The sequence below is a fragment of the Rattus norvegicus genome, chromosome 5, assembly GCF_036323735.1.
Source record: "Rattus norvegicus strain BN/NHsdMcwi chromosome 5, GRCr8, whole genome shotgun sequence".
Lineage (NCBI taxonomy): Eukaryota > Metazoa > Chordata > Mammalia > Rodentia > Muridae > Rattus > Rattus norvegicus.
Genome location: NC_086023.1, coordinates 34,199,935 through 34,208,179, shown reverse-complemented (window position 1 = coordinate 34,208,179; position 8,245 = coordinate 34,199,935). Strand labels below are relative to the sequence as shown.

Here is an 8,245-nt window from a genome sequence, read left to right as displayed (position 1 = left end):
CCCCGGGTGTCTGGTATTTATTTATTTATTTATTTATTTATTTATTTATTTATTTATTGTATGTGAGTGCACATGTGTTTTACCGCTCATTTGCACCTCAGCCATAAATGGTCAACGTTGACCGAGTGAAAAGAGTGTGCAGGTCAGGGGTGGCCACTGTGTATTGAAGGGTAAAATTGGACAGGATATCTTTTCTTTAAAACATGCGAAAAACAAGAAGGGGTAAAGATTTCTTTTTCAAATTATTCTTGTGTTGGTGAGAGGGCTCTGTGGGTAAACGTGCTTGCTGCTAAGCCTGATGAACTGAGTTCAATGTCAAGGCCCCCCTCTGTAGGACAGAACCAACTCTCCAGAGTGGGTCTCTGCCTGCTACACATGCACACCCCACCCCAGGGGTGTGTGTGTGTGTGTGTGTGTGTGTGTGTGTGTACATAATATAAAATTATTTTTCACAACTTCGACCATGTCTATAAATGGCTCAATTGCATTCACACTCTCCCATTGTTCTCTTTTATCTCCTTTCCTCTCCCGAGGAACCCTTTCTGTCCATGTCCGTCTCCTCATACTTTTAGGGTTGCTTCCATTGGTGTGGGTGGGAGGTCATTTCCTTCAGTAAGGGGGCTGACTGAACGGCTGTATGGAAGGACTATGATGCCCTTCTCCCAGCAACTATTCACTGCTGATAGTGTCCCAGGTCGGGGGAGTTGTGAAAGCTTTGATAGTACTGAGATGTGTGTGGAAATGTGAAGAATGGTTAAAAGGAGTAGGCTTCTGCGATCTGGTAAAGCAGAAGAACTTTAGGAGTGGAGGTAACCTGTGAGGTACACATCACATTGTGCCTGTGGCAGTGGGGTCTAGAAATGAGAGGAGTTACATTGATTTCAGAGGACCCTGCCTTCTCAGTATATTCTGTTTTTATTAATTAATTAATTAATTAATTAATTAATTTAATGTTATGCCCTTTCCCGGTTTCCTGTCCATAAACCCCCTATCCCATCCCCTCACCTCCTTCTTCTATGAGGGTGTTCCCCCACCCTTCCATCTGCCCCTTCCCCCCTCCCCACCCTGACATTCCCCTACACTGGGGAGTCCAGCCTTGGCAGGACTAAGGGCTTCTCCACCCATTGGTGCTCAACACGGCCATCCTCTGCTACATAAGAAGCTGGAGCCATGGGTCTGTCCATGTGTACTCTTTGGATGGTGGTTTAGTCCCTGGGAGCTCTGGTTGGTTGGTATTGTTGTTCTTATGGGGTTGCAAACCCCTTCAGCTCCTTCAGTCCTTTCTCTAACTCCTCCAATGGGGACCCCCCCCCCCGTTTTGATTTAGATTTGTGAACTGTCTTTCTTTATAACTCTGTGTTAATTCAACTTTACTATGTTAGAAGATTAAATATTATACCAGATGCTTTATTTGATACAGAATAACTGATAGTACTTGGCTCTTGAAACTAGCTAGTGGGAATGGCATAGTTGTAAAATAATTGTATCAAAGGCATTGGGATAAATATTGTGTGGGATTTAGATGTTGTGGAAGGGGTAATTTATATTGCTTTTAAAGTTAGCAAACACAGTAATAAGAGATAGCAGTCAAAGATTTCTGTAAGTAGAAAATAACGAAGGCTATAAAATATTTTTGATTCTTACTAATATATATTTTTATTTGGGCTATCATCTTGTACTCTTGAGTATCAAATAAGAAAGCATAGTCTTAAGCCTCCTAACTAGAATTGAGCCTATGTCTTTAGAAAGACCATCTGGCTTTCAGAGCAACTACTTATGGCACGTTCACTAGACTGACTGCCACCTTTGTCCTCTGTGCTACAGCAGGAAGCGGCTTTCATCTTTTCCTCACTAATAGATCTGTGCAAGAATGCAGGGTTAATGCTTACTATGTCTAAGACCTGTATGGTAACTATACATCGACAGTTATAATTGTGTCCATAAATGATGATTATTGTCCAGTAAACACATCCACAGTGTCACTGTTTTGGTTTGGAAACAGGCCCTTGAGAGTCACTGTGACACTGGTGTCCACTGGGCTGGTCTAAGATGCTAATACTTTTCCTGCACATCCTCTTAGTGCCAACTACCCCACCCCCAGCATTACTTTGCCTCCTTCCCCTCCTCCCCATCTTCTGCTTTAAACTTGTCCATGCTTCTTCAACATTATAAGCTTTTTAGCGGTTGTATAATCTTGCAGATGTTCATCATCTCCTTCCTTCCTTTTGATTATTTTATGTACAGATGTGTGTCTGCACACATGTGTTTGGGTGCACAGAGGAGGCAGGATAGGCATCGAGAGCTACCTGCCTCCCATGGGGGTGAACTGGAGTCCTCCACAAGAGCAGTGCATGTTTCCAGCCATTTCTTCAGCCCCTGTTTTCTTCAACAAAATACTAGATTACTTCCATTTTCTTTTTTGGATTCTACTTTATTTTCTCTTTTTAAAATTACATCTTATTTTTATTATTTAAAATGATATTTAAATTTAAATGTATTTTAATTATATTCTTCCCTTTCAAGGCCTTTTAGATTCTCTTCCTCTCCTTATCTACCCGACTTTAAATTCTTCCTTAATTGGGGCCTCCCAGAGACTTAACCAATGGAAGAGCGAGCATAGGCTGGACCTCCCCCGACTCCATGCACATATGTAGCAGATATGCAGCTTGGTCTTTATGTGGTTCCTCCAACAACTGGAGCAGGGGCTGTCCCCAAGTCTGTTGCCTGCCCGGGGAATCCTGTTCCCATAACTAGGCTGCCTTGTCTGTCCTCAGTGGGAGAGGCTGTGCCTAGTCTTGCAGTGACTTGATGTGCGGGGAGGTGGGAGTTAGGGTCATACAGGGGACTCCCCCTTCTCAGAAGAGAAGAGGAGGGGGGATGGGAGGAAGACCTGGGTGAGGAGGTACTGGGCAAAGAGGGGGCACTGATATGGGGATGTGAAATGAATAATGAAAAAGGAAAAAAAATCTTTAAAAAAAACCAATAAAACAACAAAACTCCCCAAACCAAGAAAAACAGAATAACCTCTCCAGCCCGCAAAGAACCACCAAATCAAAACACTCTAAACAACTGAAGTCCGACCCTAGAGACACTGCGGGTGTGGCTGCTGCAACACTTGTTTCAGTAGTTGGCAGAGAGAGAGAGCCTTTGTCTACACTTGGTGTTCTGACCTATAAACATCTGAATAACAAATAGGCTAGCATTCTCTGAAAAACGGCCAGTCTGAGAGGACCACCAATCTGGCACCAGGGCATCTGGCGGGGCTTCTAGGGTGGGGAGCAAATCAGAAACTAGAACAATCCTGCTTGGGACTGTGGGTCTCCGGAGGGAGTGAACCCAAGACAGAGTAGGGCCACTCAGACCTGCTGGTTACTGGTGCAATAGCCACGCCCCCCAGCCCGGACTGGGAGCAAGCCTTAGATGACCAGCAGTCTAGAGCAGCGCAGGCCTGGGTGCTGGGGAACAGATCAAGCTCGAGATGGCTCCTACCAGGGCCATAATGCACAAGCAGGGCATAGCACACCTGAGACCACTTCTGAGACAACCCCAGACACTCAAAGACCCCGGGTGCCACTAAGGAGCAAGTAAGTCATGGCTAAATGGAAGAGAAAGAGAAACAGAGCATTTGCAAAGAAGTGTGGACAAAAGGGTATTTGGTGGGATACACTGCAGCTTCCACAAGATTTTTTTTCTCTGTTGGAGGGGTTTGCAAGGGGGTGAAGGGGGGGGTACTAAGGGAGGGGGATTGTGGAGCATGATGTGAAATTCACAAAGAACCAGCAAAAAGTTTAAAAAAAACACCTGAGTAGTCCATTATACATTAGTTAACTATTGAACAGGAGGCCCATCCTGCAGTGGTCGATATACCCAGTGTCACTCTTGAAAACGGATATTTTTTTCTCTTACAGCAGATGTAAGTGACAGTTTAGTTCTTAACTTTTACCCTAGTGGCTATGTTTTCATCCATTCATATATATATACATGTATATATACATGTATATATATATGCGCATATACATATATACACACATATATACACATATATAAACACATATACATACACATATATGATATGATATATATACATATATATATCAGTAAGATGAAGCAATTATCGCATCAAAGTTGAACAAAATAAACCAACCAAAGGAAAAAAGCTCAAGACAAGGCACAAGAATCTTTCACTCAATTAAGAATCTCGAAACCACTAAACTGTACCAGTGATATTTACACAAACAGCCTGTGCAGGCCCTATGCTGCTGCTTCTGAGTTCATACGAGCTATGCTCATGTTGATTTAGAGGACCTTGTCTTCTTGGTGACCTCCTTTCCCTCCGTCTCTTACACTCCCTCTGCCTTCTCTCTTTTGGGGTTCTCTGAGCTCTGAGGGGAGCAATTTGACCGAGGCACCCTGTTTAGGACTATGTGTTTCAAGAGCTCTCAACATAATGTCTGGGCCTTTACAGTTTTCCTTTTGTTGCAGGAGGAAGCTCTCTGATGATCTGCGAACAGGGCACTGATCTGTGAGTACAGCAAGCACAATAGCCCTAGGGGCCACATTTTTGCAACATTTCTTTTTCTCCTCCTGACAGCAGTAGTATTTGTTTCTACGTTTGGTCCATGGACTATCTAGTCTCAGGTTCTTGGTCACCCAAGTAGTGTTACGTATTTGTTCTATCTAGTGGAGTGGCCTTAAGTCAAAGCAGCTATGGGTTGGTCACTCCAGCTTCTCTTGCAGGCAGGACACCATTGTAAATAAAGGGTTTGTGGCTGGCTGCTCCTTCCACAGTGCTAGCTAAATGAAGTCACCAGATAATGGGGGAGACAGTTCCATCTGGCCATCTCACATAATAGATTCCAGTACCAAGGCTGGGTTACATCTAATTGAGTTATTGGCCAATGGGACTCCATGGGGAGCCCCAAACAACCCAGGCTGTTGCCAAGAATATATATTGTTTCTACACAATTCCTGAAGTCAAGCAGGCACCTACATAGAGCCTTCATCCCGGTGTGCCAGCACCTTTAGTACAGGAAGGCACTCGTTTATTTTAAAGACATGATTATCACAGAAAGAATAAGAATACTGAAGAATAGAGAAAGAAATCTTGCTAATACTTGAGAATGTTTTATTCTTGGCCCTTTCTTTTTTATTTATTTATTTTTATAAAAAACATGTAATTTACCCAAAAAGTTTGCTTCAGGCCCACTCTGTAGCTAACTTTCTATAATAGTTTTTCTTTTTTCCCAGAACATTTTTTTTAAATGAGCATTGCTAGTTTTTGGGTCTTCCCGGTTTTCCTAAACATGTTGACTTTCTTCTGTGAATGGTGATTTAGCTTCAGTCTATTCCATACCCTCTTTCCTCTTCCCACCATTAACCAAATATATGCAAAGCCCACTCCTCCTTTCTACTGAGTACATCAATATATCCTCACCCACATTTTTGTTAAGTGGATATTGTATTTTTCTTTTTTTTGTTTCACAAAATATTGGCCCCAGGGTTTTATTAGCTACCTCCTTTTCTTTTAACAGTTCAGATTATGTTATGTCCAAGGAAAAACTTAAACTCTGTAGTTTTACTTGGCTTATTTTGACTCTAAAAATTATTGAAATAAGGTAGGTGAGATTATTCAGTTAGGAAATTGTTTGTCATTCATCTGTGAAGACCTGAGTTTGGACCCTCAGCACCTCTCTCCCAAAGAAAGGTAAATATAAAACCTTGTACCTGTAATCCAAGCACTGGTGCAATGGAGACTGGAGGACCCCTGGGGTATGCTGGCGGACCAGCCCAGCCAATGAGAGACCATATCTCAGAAAAGAAGATTAAGATCAACTGAGGAAGACACCCAGCATCAACTCCTGCCTTTCACATATATAAGCACACATATACATTCACACACACATACAGATACCCTTGTAGGTCACAGCTGATCAGCCTGCTTCTAACAATCATCGGGTGATATTTCCATTAATTTCTGTAGGTAGTCCTGTTAATCATTTATGAAATTTTGTCTGAGACATTAATAGATTGATTTCCTCCATAGTGACCCAATTCTTTCCTTTTTCCAAAACAGAAGACACCAAAATGATGATAGGATATGTTCAGATTTAGATCATCTTCATGATCTACAGATAACTGGCGAGTAGGTTCCACAGGTCTTGTTCTAGAGCCTCACAGCAGCATCTGGAAGATTTTAGCCCTAACCTAAGCCTACCTTCTGGACCTTTATGTAGGTAGAAGAAGAGCTTGAAACCTCAGTTTGCTCTGTAGCTAGGGAAGACCTTAAAACTGATCCTTCTACATCCACCTCCCAAGTGCAGGGCACCACCCAGATAGCAGGGCACCACCATACACAATGTTTCCCATGCTGGGACTGAACCAAGGGCTTCTCGAGTGTTAGACATTCCCTCTATCAAGTTGTGTTACCAGTCTCCAAATCATTCTTTCCTCTTTGCCCCAACCCCTTGTTCTCAAGTCTTTACCATTTTTTTTGTTGTTATTTTGTTTTTGAAAAATCATTTTATTTTTTGAGGCAGGTCCTGGAACTCAGTATGGTGACCAGGTTGGTCCAGAGTGCCGAGATTAAATGCATGTGCCACCTGCCCAGCTTTTTAGCATTTCTGAGTGGCAATGTGTTAAATCCAGCCAGTGACAGCATAATTAGTCAGATTCTGAATTCTGTGGTTTAAATGTCTAAATTTGTTCATTCTTAGAACTAGTTTCTTTTGTAATTAAAATATTTCTTCTCTAATGATATTGATGGTTCTTTCTTAGCTAATGGATTTTAATCATTTAATATTTTGACTAATAAATTATAGTTGGATATATGTGTGAATATAATTTATCTTTTTTTAATTTTTGAGATAGGGTTTCTTTGTGTAGCCCTGGCTGTCCTGGAACTCACTCTGTGGAACAGGCTGGCCTTGAACTCACAGAGATCCACTTCCTCTGCTTCCTGAGTGTTGGGATTAAAGGTGTGGGTCACCAACTGTTTGCCAATAATTTGATATCTTGGTATATTTATAAAATGTGGAATTGTTTAAACCCAGCAAAGAAGCATTTATTGACCGGTATTATTTTTATAATAAGACTTCTGAAGTTTATTTTTCCATTTTGAAATATATTATCCATCACCATTGACTGTGGTTCTGTAGTAGATCTTAAAATATTCTCTCTGTCCATCTGAACTCCTATGATTAGCTCTCCATCTCTGTGCACCCTGTTCCAGTGTCTGGGAACCATCATTTACTCTCTACCTTATGAGTTCACCTCTGTTATATATACACATATAACTGTGATCATACAACACTTTTTCAATATTGCAAATAAAACTGAACTGTAAAGAGGTAAATTATATTTAGTATTCAAAGTGTTCCTCATGATAGATTATTAGAAATTGTGTGGGTGTGTGGGTGTGGGTGTGTGGGTGTGGGTGTGCGTGTGTGTTATATGCAGGAGCGTGAGTGCATATTATGTATGCTTATGTGTATGTGAAGGACAGAGAGCAGCTTTAAGTATTTTTCCTCAAGAATGATCCACCTTGTGTTTGGGGTAGGGTCTCTGCATTGGACCTGGTATTTGCCTTCTAGGCTGCCTGGACAGCAAGTGCAAATATCTGCTTGCTTCTGCTTCTCCATACTGGATTACAAGGCATAAGCCCTTACTTTGTTTCCTATGATTCTGGGACAATTTATTTCACCCTATATGCCATCTCTCCAGCCTTTCCACATTGATCAAAGGTTAGGAAGCTTTAGCATGATAAAACATTTTCACATATTTGTTCCAAAAATGTGCATGGATTTATAACCCCTGAGTACTGAAGTATCTGCTAGCAATGAAAACTATTTACCCATTGGATAAGAAACCAATCATAGTTTACCTAAGATGTATTTCATGGTTTGGCTGTATGTGCTTGGCTAGCGTATGGGTTTGATTACATTTCTATACTTGAGAATTTTGTGTTTTACTTGTTGATAGTGCGGTATTTAAAGTTTTTGTTTTGTATGAGCTTGTATACTTTTTCTAATCACTGAGTTTTCTAATTATTATATGTTACATGAGAGATGAACCAAGGACCAAAGGTTGCAAGCGCAGCAGAGGGGATCCAAATAGAGATCATGCAAAGTTGCCCTACTAAGACTTTTATGAAAGAGAAAACTATTCACGAGTCATCAGACTGGCCACCCTTGGGCTGTAGCTACATCAGTGTGTTACCCTAAGAATTATTAGGACCACTCTCTTGGTA

The 8,245-nt window shown here is 41.4% G+C and overlaps 1 non-coding gene across 1 annotated transcript; it reads left to right on the top strand.

Moving 5' to 3' along the window:
• The first annotated feature begins 3,075 nt into the window (after positions 1-3,075).
• On the top strand, positions 3,076-3,204 carry LOC120103326 (small nucleolar RNA SNORA17). The gene has a single exon (XR_005505393.1). It is a non-coding gene; the product is annotated as a small nucleolar RNA SNORA17 (small nucleolar RNA).
• The last annotated feature ends 5,041 nt before the right edge of the window (positions 3,205-8,245 follow it).